Below are 12107 nucleotides of genomic sequence, written 5' to 3' on the forward strand. Positions count from 1 at the left end.
GCAACTTGTTCCCTGAGTTAGAAAACGTCGAGAAACGGTCTTTTCTGCTAGCGCTGTGCTTCTACACATGTATTTGCTGAACGGTGAAAGCGCACAGTAATGCACTTTTCTCCCAGCAAATACACTGTTTCTAAGGAAATGGGAACACACTGAGGAGACACTTGTGGGAGCTACTGTGACGAAAACTGAGCTTCCCTACGCACAGGGAAGCAAGAGAAATGCTGATTTCATCAAGCCCAGTTACATACTCAGAATCTGTACTACTGCGCAAATAGGCATGTCTCTTTAGGCAAAAAACTCCTTTCTGACAAAGTTGCCCAAATGCATCTCAGAAGTGTGCAACTTGTTCCCTCAGTTAGAAAACGTCGAGAAACGGTCTTTTCTGCTAGCGCTGTGCTTCTACACATGTATTTGCTGAACGGTGAAAGCGCACAGTAATGCACTTTTCTCCCAGCAAATACACTGTTTCTAAGGAAATGGGAACACACTGAGGAGACACTTGTGGGAGCTACTGTGACTAAAACTGAGCTTCCCTACGCACAGGGAAGCAAGAGAAATGCTGATTTCATCAAGCCCAGTTACATACTCAGAATCTGTACTACTGCGCAAATAGGCATGTCTCTTTAGGCAAAAAACTCATTTCTGACAAAGTTGCCCAAATGCATCTCAGAAGTGTGCAACTTGTTCCCTCAGTTAGAAAACGTCGAGAAACGGTCGTTTCTGCTAGCACTGTGCTTCTACACATATATTTGCTGAACGGTGAAAGCGCACAGTAATGCACTTTTCTCCCAGCAAATACACTGTTTCTAAGGAAATGGGAACACACTGTGGAGATACTTGTGGGAGCTACAGTGACGAAAACTGAGCTTCCCTATGCACAGGGAAGCAAGAGAAATGCTGATTTCATCAAGCCCAGTTACATACTCAGAATCTGTACTACTGCGCAAAAAGGCATGTCTCTTTAGGCAAAAAACTCATTTCTGACAAAGTTGCCCAAATGCATCTCAGAAGTGTGCCACTTGTTCCCTGAGTTAGAAAACGTCGAGAAACGGTCGTTTCTGCTAGCGCTGTGCTTCTACACATGTATTTGCTGAACGGTGAAAGCACACAGTAATGCACTTACTCCCAGCAAATACACTGTTTCTAAGGAAATGGGAACACACTGAGGAGACACTTGTGGGAGCTACTGTGACTAAAACTGAGCTTCCCTACGCACAGGGAAGCCAGAAAAATGCTGATTTCATCAAGCCCAGGTACATACTCAGAATCTGTACTACTGCGCAAATAGGCATGTCTCTGTAGGCAAAAAACTCATTTCTGACAAAGTTGCCCAAATGCATCTCAGAAGTGTGCAACTTGTTCCCTGAGTTAGAAAACGTCGAGAAACGGTCTTTTCTGCTAGCGCTGTGCTTCTACACATGTATTTGCTGGACGGTGAAAGCACACAGTAATGCACTTTACTCCCAGCAAATACACTGTTTCTAAGGAAATGGGAACACACTGAGGAGACACTTGTGGGAGCTACTGTGACGAAAACTGAGCTTCCCTACGCACAGGGAAGCAAGAGAAATGCTGATTTCATCAAGCCCAGTTACATACTCAGAATCTGTACTACTGCGCAAATAGGCATGTCTCTTTAGGCAAAAAACTCATTTCTGACAAAGTTGCCCAAATGCATCTCAGAAGTGTGCAACTTGTTCCCTGAGTTAGAAAACGTCGAGAAACGGTCTTTTCTGCTAGCGCTGTGCTTCTACACATGTATTTTCTGAACGGTGAAAGCACACAGTAATGCACTTTTCTCCCAGCAAATACACTGTTTCTAAGGAAATGGGAACACACTGAGGATACACATGTCGGAGCTACAGTGACGAAAACTAAGCTTCCCTACGCACAGGGAAGCAAGAGAAATGCTGATTTCATCAAGCCCAGTTACATACTCAGAATCTGTACTACTGCGCAAATAGGCATGTCTCTTTAGGCAAAAAACTCATTTCTGACAAAGTTGCCCAAATGCATCTCAGAAGTGTGCAACTTGTTCCCTGAGTTAGAAAACGTCGAGAAACGGTCGTTTCTGCTAGCACTGTGCTTCTACACATGTATTTGCTGAACGGTGAAAGCGCACAGTAATGCACTTTTCTCCCAGCAAATACACTGTTTCGAAGGAAATGGGAACACACTGAGGAGACACTTGTGGGAGCTACTGTGACTAAAACTGAGTTTCCCTACACAAAGGGAAGCAAGAGAAATGCTGATTTCATCAAGCCCGGTTACATACTCAGAATCTGTACTACTGCGCAAATAGGCATGTCTCTTTAGGCAAAAAACTCATTTCTGACAAAGTGGCCCAAATGCATCTCAGAAGTGTGCAACTTGTTCCCTCAGTTAGAAAACGTCGAGAAACGGTCGTTTCTGCTAGCGCTGTGCTTGTACACATGTACTTGCTGAACGGTGAAAGCGCACAGTAATGCACTTTTCTCCCAGCAAATACACTGTTTCTAAGGAACTGGGAACACACTGAGGAGACACTTGTGGGAGCTACTGTGACTAAAACTGAGCTTCCCTACGCACAGGGAAGCAAGAAAAATGCTGATTTCATCAAGCCCAGGTACATACTCAGAATCTGTACTACTGCGCAAATAGGCATGTCTCTTTAGGCAAACAACTCATTTCTGACAAAGTTGCCCAAATGCATCTCAGAAGTGTGCAACTTGTTCCCTGAGTTAGAAAACGACGAGAAACGGTCTTTTCTGCTAGCGCTGTGCTTCTACACATGTATTTTCTGAACGGTGAAAGCACACAGTAATGCACTTTTCTCCCAGCAAATACACTGTTTCTAAGGAAATGGGAACACACTGAGAAGACACTTGTGGGAGCTACTGTGACTAAAACTGAGCTTCCCTACGCACAGGGAAGCAAGAGAAATGCTGATTTCATCAAGCCCAGTTACATACTCAGAATCTGTACTACTACGCAAATAGGCATGTCTCTGTAGGCAAAAAACTCATTTCTGACAAAGTTTAACAAATGCATCTCAGAAGTGTGCCACTTGTTCCCTGAGTTAGAAAACGTCGAGAAACGGTCGTTTCAGCTAGCGCTGTGCTTCTAAACATGTATTTGCTGAACGGTGAAAGCGCAGAGTAATTCACTTTTCTCCCAGCAAATACACTGTTTCTAAGGAACTGGGAACACACTGAGGAGACACTTGTGGGAGCTACTGTGACTAAAACTGAGCTTCCCTACGCACAGGGAAGCAAGAGAAATGCTGATTTCATCAAGCCCAGTTACATACTCAGAATCTGTACTACTGCGCAAATAGGCATGTCTCTGTAGGCAAAAAACTCATTTTTGAGATAGTTACACAAATGCATCTCAGAAGTGTGCAACTTTTTCCCTGAGTTAGAAAACGACGAGACACGGTCGTTTCTGCTAGCGCTGTGCTTCTACACATGTATTTGCTGAACGGTGAAAGCGCACAGTAATGCACTTTTCTCCCAGCAAATACACTTTTTCTAAGGAAATGGGAACACACTGAGGAGACACTTGTGGGAGCTACCATGACTAAAACTGAGCTTCCCTACGCACAGGGAAGCAAGAGAAATGCTGATTTCATCAAGCCCAGTTACCTACTCAGAATCTGTACTACTGCGCAAATAGGCATGTCTCTTTAGGCAAAAAACTCCTTTCTGACAAAGATGCCCAAATGCATCTCAGAAGTGTGCAACTTGTTCTCTGAGATAGAAAACGTCGAGAAACGTTACTTTCTGCTAGCGCTGTGCTTCTACACATGTATTTGTTGAACGGTGAAAGCGCACAGTAATGCACTTTTTTCCCTGCAAATACACTGTTTCGAAGGAAATGGGAACACACTGAGGAGACACTTGTGGGAGCTACTGTGACTAAAACTGAGCTTCCCTACGCACAGGGAAGCAAGAGAAATGCTGATTTCATCAAGCCCAGTTACATACTCAGAATCTGTACTACTACGCAAATAGGCATGTCTCTGTAGGCAAAAAACTCATTTCTGACAAAGTTTACCAAATGCATCTCAGAAGTGTGCCACTTGTTCCCTGAGTTAGAAAACGTCGAGAAACGGTCGTTTCAGCTAGCGCTGTGCTTCTAAACATGTATTTGCTGAACGGTGAAAGCGCACAGTAATGCACTTTTCTCCCAGCAAATACACTGTTTCTAAGGAACTGGGAACACACTGAGGAGACACTTGTGGGAGCTACTGTGACTAAAACTGAGCTTCCCTACGCACAGGGAAGCAAGAGAAATGCTGATTTCATCAAGCCCAGTTACATACTCAGAATCTGTACTACTGCGCAAATAGGCATGTCTCTGTAGGCAAAAAACTCATTTTTGAGATAGTTACACAAATGCATCTCAGAAGTGTGCAACTTTTTCCCTGAGTTAGAAAACGACGAGACACGGTCGTTTCTGCTAGCGCTGTGCTTCTACACATGTATTTGCTGAACGGTGAAAGCGCACAGTAATGCACTTTTCTCCCAGCAAATACACTTTTTCTAAGGAAATGGGAACACACTGAGGAGACACTTGTGGGAGCTACCATGACTAAAACTGAGCTTCCCTACGCACAGGGAAGCAAGAGAAATGCTGATTTCATCAAGCCCAGTTACATACTCAGAATCTGTACTACTGCGCAAATAGGCATGTCTCTTTAAGCAAAAAACTCCTTTCTGACAAAGTTGCCCAAATGCATCTCAGAAGTGTGCAACTTGTTCCCTGAGATAGAAAACGTCGAGAAACGTTACTTTCTGCTAGCGCTGTGCTTCTACACATGTATTTGTTGAACGGTGAAAGCGCACAGTAATGCACTTTTTTCCCTGCAAATACACTGTTTCGAAGGAAATGGGAACACACTGAGGAGACACTTGTGGGAGCTACTGTGACTAAAACTGAGCTTCCCTACGCACAGGGAAGCAAGAGAAATGCTGATTTCATCAAGCCCAGTTACATACTCAGAATCTGTACTACTACGCAAATAGGCATGTCTCTGTAGGCAAAAAACTCATTTCTGACAAAGTTTACCAAATGCATCTCAGAAGTGTGCCACTTGTTCCCTGAGTTAGAAAACGTCGAGAAACGGTCGTTTCAGCTAGCGCTGTGCTTCTAAACATGTATTTGCTGAACGGTGAAAGCGCACAGTAATTCACTTTTCTCCCAGCAAATACACTGTTTCTAAGGAACTGGGAACACACTGAGGAGACACTTGTGGGAGCTACTGTGACTAAAACTGAGCTTCCCTACGCACAGGGAAGCAAGAGAAATGCTGATTTCATCAAGCCCTGTTACATACTCAGAATCTGTACTACTGCGCAATAAGGCATGTCTCTGTAGGCAAAAAACTCATTTCTGACAAAGTTGCCCAAATGCATCTCAGAAGTGTATATCTTGTTCCCTGAGTTAGAAAACGTCGAGAAACGGTCGTTTCTGCTAGCGCTGTGCTTCTACACATGTATTTGTTGAACGGTAAAAGCACAGAGTAATTCACTTTTTTCCCTGCAAATACACTGTTTCGAAGGAAATGGGAACACACTGAGGAGACACTTGTGGGAGCTACTGTGACTAAAACTGAGCTTCCATACGCACAGGGAAGCAAGAGAAATGCTGATTTCATCAAGCCCAGTTACATACTCAGAATCTGTACTACTGCGCAAATAGGCATGTCTCTGTAGGCAAAAAACTCATTTCTGACAAAGTTTACCAAATGCATCTCAGAAGTGTGCCACTTGTTCCCTGAGTTAGAAAACGTCGAGAAACGGTCGTTTCAGCTAGCGCTGTGCTTCTAAACATGTATTTGCTGAACGGTGAAAGCGCACAGTAATTCACTTTTCTCCCAGCAAATACACTGTTTCTAAGGAACTGGGAACACACTGAGGAGACACTTGTGGGAGCTACTGTGACTAAAACTGAGCTTCCCTACGCACAGGGAAGCAAGAGAAATGCTGATTTCATCAAGCCCAGTTACATACTCAGAATCTGTACTACTGCGCAAATAGGCATGTCTCTGTAGGCAAAAAACTCATTTCTGACAAAGTTTACCAAATGCATCTCAGAAGTGTGCCACTTGTTCCCTGAGTTAGAAAACGTCGAGAAACGGTCGTTTCTGCTAGCGCTGTGCTTCTACACATGTATTTGCTGAACGGTGAAAGCGCACAGTAATGCACTTTTCTCCCAGCAAATACACTTTTTCTAAGGAAATGGGAACACACTGAGGAGACACTTGTGGGAGCTACCATGACTAAAACTGAGCTTCCCTACGCACAGGGAAGCAAGAGAAATGCTGATTTCATCAAGCCCAGTTACATACTCAGAATCTGTACTACTGCGCAAATAGGCATGTCTCTTTAGGCAAAAAACACCTTTCTGACAAAGTTGCCCAAATGCATCTCAGAAGTGTGCAACTTGTTCCCTGAGATAGAAAACGTCGAGAAACGTTACTTTCTGCTAGCGCTGTGCTTCTACACATGTATTTGTTGAACGGTGAAAGCGCACAGTAATGCACTTTTTTCCCTGCAAATACACTGTTTCGAAGGAAATGGGAACACACTGAGGAGACACTTGTGGGAGCTACTGTGATTAAAACTGAGCTTCCCTACGCACAGGGAAGCAAGAGAAATGCTGATTTCATCAAGCCCAGTTACATACTCAGAATCTGTACTACTACGCAAATAGGCATGTCTCTGTAGGCAAAAAACTCATTTCTGACAAAGTTTACCAAATGCATCTCAGAAGTGTGCCACTTGTTCCCTGAGTTAGAAAACGTCGAGAAACGGTCGTTTCAGCTAGCGCTGTGCTTCTACACATGTATTTGCTGAACGGTGAAAGCGCACAGTAATGCAATTTTCTCCCAGCAAATACACTGTTTCTAAGGAACTGGGAACACACTGAGGAGACACTTGTGGGAGCTACTGTGACTAAAACTGAGCTTCCCTACGCACAGGGAAGCAAGAGAAATGCTGATTTCATCAAGCCCTGTTACATACTCAGAATCTGTACTACTGCGCAATAAGGAATGTCTCTGTAGGCAAAAAACTCATTTCTGACAAAGTTGCCCAAATGCATCTCAGAAGTGTATATCTTGTTCCCTGAGTTAGAAAACGTCGAGAAACGGTCGTTTCTGCTAGCGCTGTGCTTCTACACATGTATTTGTTGAACGGTAAAAGCACAGAGTAATTCACTTTTTTCCCTGCAAATACACTGTTTCTAAGGAACTGGGAACACACTGAGGAGACACTTGTGGGAGCTACTGTGACTAAAACTGAGCTTCCCTACGCACAGGGAAGCAAGAGAAATGCTGATTTCATCAAGCCCAGTTACATACTAAGAATCTGTACTACTGCGCAAACAGGCATGTCTCTGTAGGCAAAAAACTCATTTTTGAGATAGTTACACAAATGCATCTCAGAAGTGTGCAACTTTTTCCCTGAGTTAGAAAACGACGAGACACGGTCGTTTCTGCTAGCGCTGTGCTTCTACACATGTATTTGCTGAACGGTGAAAGCGCACAGTAATGCACTTTTCTCCCAGCAAATACACTTTTTCTAAGGAAATGGGAACACACTGAGGAGACACTTGTGGGAGCTACCATGACTAAAACTGAGCTTCCCTACGCACAGGGAAGCAAGAGAAATGCTGATTTCATCAAGCCCAGTTACATACTCAGAATCTGTACTACTGCGCAAATAGGCATGTCTCTTTAGGCAAAAAACACCTTTCTGACAAAGTTGCCCAAATGCATCTCAGAAGTGTGCAACTTGTTCCCTGAGATAGAAAACGTCGAGAAACGTTACTTTCTGCTAGCGCTGTGCTTCTACACATGTATTTGTTGAACGGTGAAAGCGCACAGTAATGCACTTTTTTCCCTGCAAATACACTGTTTCGAAGGAAATGGGAACACACTGAGGAGACACTTGTGGGAGCTACTGTGATTAAAACTGAGCTTCCCTACGCACAGGGAAGCAAGAGAAATGCTGATTTCATCAAGCCCAGTTACATACTCAGAATCTGTACTACTACGCAAATAGGCATGTCTCTGTAGGCAAAAAACTCATTTCTGACAAAGTTTACCAAATGCATCTCAGAAGTGTGCCACTTGTTCCCTGAGTTAGAAAACGTCGAGAAACGGTCGTTTCAGCTAGCGCTGTGCTTCTAAACATGTATTTGCTGAACGGTGAAAGCGCACAGTAATTCACTTTTCTCCCAGCAAATACACTGTTTCTAAGGAACTGGGAACACACTGAGGAGACACTTGTGGGAGCTACTGTGACTAAAACTGAGCTTCCCTACGCACAGGGAAGCAAGAGAAATGCTGATTTCATCAAGCCCTGTTACATACTCAGAATCTGTACTACTGCGCAATAAGGAATGTCTCTGTAGGCAAAAAACTCATTTCTGACAAAGTTGCCCAAATGCATCTCAGAAGTGTATATCTTGTTCCCTGAGTTAGAAAACGTCGAGAAACGGTCGTTTCTGCTAGCGCTGTGCTTCTACACATGTATTTGTTGAACGGTAAAAGCACAGAGTAATTCACTTTTTTCCCTGCAAATACACTGTTTCTAAGGAACTGGGAACACACTGAGGAGACACTTGTGGGAGCTACTGTGACTAAAACTGAGCTTCCCTACGCACAGGGAAGCAAGAGAAATGCTGATTTCATCAAGCCCAGTTACATACTAAGAATCTGTACTACTGCGCAAACAGGCATGTCTCTGTAGGCAAAAAACTCATTTTTGAGATAGTTACACAAATGCATCTCAGAAGTGTGCAACTTTTTCCCTGAGTTAGAAAACGACGAGACACGGTCGTTTCTGCTAGCGCTGTGCTTCTACACATGTATTTGCTGAACGGTGAAAGCGCACAGTAATGCACTTTTCTCCCAGCAAATACACTTTTTCTAAGGAAATGGGAACACACTGAGGAGACACTTGTGGGAGCTACCATGACTAAAACTGAGCTTCCCTACGCACAGGGAAGCAAGAGAAATGCTGATTTCATCAAGCCCAGTTACATACTCAGAATCTGTACTACTGCGCAAATAGGCATGTCTCTTTAGGCAAAAAACTCCTTTCTGACAAAGTTGCCCAAATGCATCTCAGAAGTGTGCAACTTGTTCCCTGAGATAGAAAACGTCGAGAAACGTTACTTTCTGCTAGCGCTGTGCTTCTACACATGTATTTGTTGAACGGTGAAAGCGCACAGTAATGCACTTTTTTCCCTGCAAATACACTGTTTCGAAGGAAATGGGAACACACTGAGGAGACACTTGTGGGAGCTACTGTGACTAAAACTGAGCTTCCCTACGCACAGGGAAGCAAGAGAAATGCTGATTTCATCAAGCCCAGTTACATACTCAGAATCTGTACTACTGCGCAAATAGGCATGTCTCTGTAGGCAAAAAACTCATTTCGGACAAAGTTGCCCAAATGCATCTCAGAAGTGTGCAACATGTTCCCTGAGTTAGAAAACGTCGAGAAACGTTCGTTTCTGCTAACGCTGTGCTTCTACACATGTATTTGCTGAACGGTGAAAGCGCACAGTAATGCACTTTTCTCCCAGCAAATACACTGTTTCTAAGGAAAAGGGAACACACTGAGGAGACACTTGTGGGAGCTACTGTGACTAAAACTGAGCTTCCCTACGCACAGGGAAGCAAGAGAAATGCTGATTTCATCAAGCCCAGTTACATACTCAGAATCTGTACTACTGCGCAAATAGGCATGTCTCTTTAGGCAAAAAACTCATTTCTGACAAAGTTGCCCAAATGCATCTCAGAAGTGTGCAACTTGTTTCCTGAGTTAGAAAACGTCGAGAAACGTTCGTTTCTGCTAGCGCTGTGCTTCTACACATGTATTTGCTGAACGGTGAAAGCGCACAGTAACGCACTTTTCTCCCAGCAAATACACTGTTTCTAAGGAAAAGGGAACACACTGAGGAGACACTTGTGGGAGCTACTGTGACTAAAACTGAGCTTCCCTACGCACAGGGAAGCAAGAGAAATGCTGATTTCATCAAGCCCAGTTACATACTCAGAATCTGTACTACTGCGCAAATAGGCATGTCTCTTTAGGCAAAAAACTCATTTCTGACAAAGTTGCCCAAATGCATCTCAGAAGTGTGCAACTTGTTTCCTGAGTTAGAAAACGTCGAGAAACGTTCGTTTCTGCTAGCGCTGTGCTTCTACACATGTATTTGCTGAACGGTGAAAGCGCACAGTAACGCACTTTTCTCCCAGCAAATACACTGTTTCTAAGGAAAAGGGAACACACTGAGGAGACACTTGTGGGAGCTACTGTGACTAAAACTGAGCTTCCCTACGCACAGGGAAGCAAGAGAAATGCTGATTTCATCAAGCCCAGTTACATACTCAGAATCTGTACTACTGCGCAAATAGGCATGTCTCTTTAGGCAAAAAACTCATTTCTGACAAAGTTGCCCAAATGCACCTCAGAAGTGTGCAACTTGTTCCCTGAGTTAGAAAACGTCGAGAAACGGTCGTTTCTGCTAGCGCTGTGCTTCTACACATGTATTTGCTGAACGGTGAAAGCGCACAGTAATGCACTTTTCTCCCAGCAAATACACTGTTTCTAAGGAAATGGGAACACACTGAGGAGACACTTGTGGGAGCTACTGTGACTAAAACTGAGCTTCCCTACGCACAGGGAAGCAAGAGAAATGCTGATTTCATCAAGCCCAGTTACATACTCAGAATCTGTACTACTGCGCAAATAGGCATGTCTCTGTAGGCAAAAAACTCATTTCGGACAAAGTTGCCCAAATGCATCTCAGAAGTGTGCAACTTGTTCCCTGAGTTAGAAAACGTCGAGAAACGTTCGTTTCTGCTAGCGCTGTGCTTCTACACATGTATTTGCTGAACGGTGAAAGCGCACAGTAATGGACTTTTCTCCCAGCAAATACACAGTTTCTAAGGAAATGGGAACACACTGAGGAGACACTTGTGGGAGCTACTGTGACTAAAACTGAGCTTCCCTACGCACAGGGAAGCAAGAGAAATGCTGATTTCATCAAGCCCAGTTACATACTCAGAATCTGTACTACTGCGCAAATAGGCATGTCTCTGTAGGCAAAAAACTCATTTCTGACAAAGTTGCCCAAATGCATCTCAGAAGTGTGCAACTTGTTCCCTGAGTTAGAAAACGTCGAGAAACGGTCGTTTCTGCTAGCGCTGTGCTTCTACACATGTATTTGCTGAACGGTGAAAGCGCACAGTAATGCACTTTTCTCCCAGCAAATACCCTATTTCTAAGGAAATGGGAACACACTGAGGAGACACTTGTGGGAGCTACTGTGACTAAAGCTGAGCTTCCCTACGCACAGGGAAGCAAGAGAAATGCTGATTTCATCAAGTCCAGTTACATACTCAGAATCTGTACTACTGCGCAAATAGGCATGTCTCTGTAGGCAAAAAACTCATTTCTGACAAAGTTGCCCAAATGCATCTCAGAAGTGTGCAACTTGTTCCCTGAGTTAGAAAACGTCGAGAAACGGTCGTTTCTGCTAGCGCTGTGCTTCTACACATGTATTTGCTGAACGGTGAAAGCGCACAGTAATGCACTTTTCTCCCAGCAAATACACTGTTTCTAAGGAAATGGGAACACACTGAGGAGACACTTGTGGGAGCTACTGTGACTAAAACTGAGCTTTCCTATGCACAGGGAAGCAAGAGAAATGCTGATTTCATCAAGCCCAGTTACATACTCAGAATCTGTACTACTGCGCAAATAGGCATGTCTCTGTAGGCAAAAAACTCATTTCTGACAAAGTTGCCCAAATGCATCTCAGAAGTGTGCAACTTGTTCCCTGAGTTAGAAAACGTCGAGAAACGGTCGTTTCTGCCAGCGCTGTGCTTCTACACATGTATTTGCTGAACGGTGAAAGCGCACAGTAATGGACTTTTCTCCCAGCAAATACACTGTTTCTAAGGAAATGGGAACACACTGAGGAGACACTTGTGGGAGCTACTGTGACTAAAACTGAGCTTCCCTACGCACAGGGAAGCAAGAGAAATGCTGATTTCATCAAGCCCAGTTACATACTCAGAATCTGTATTACTGCGCAAATAGGCA

The sequence above is a fragment of the Acomys minous genome (genome assembly GCF_964271855.1).
Source record: "Acomys minous genome assembly, contig: scaffold_43, whole genome shotgun sequence".
In the NCBI taxonomy this organism is placed as follows: domain Eukaryota; kingdom Metazoa; phylum Chordata; class Mammalia; order Rodentia; family Muridae; genus Acomys; species Acomys minous.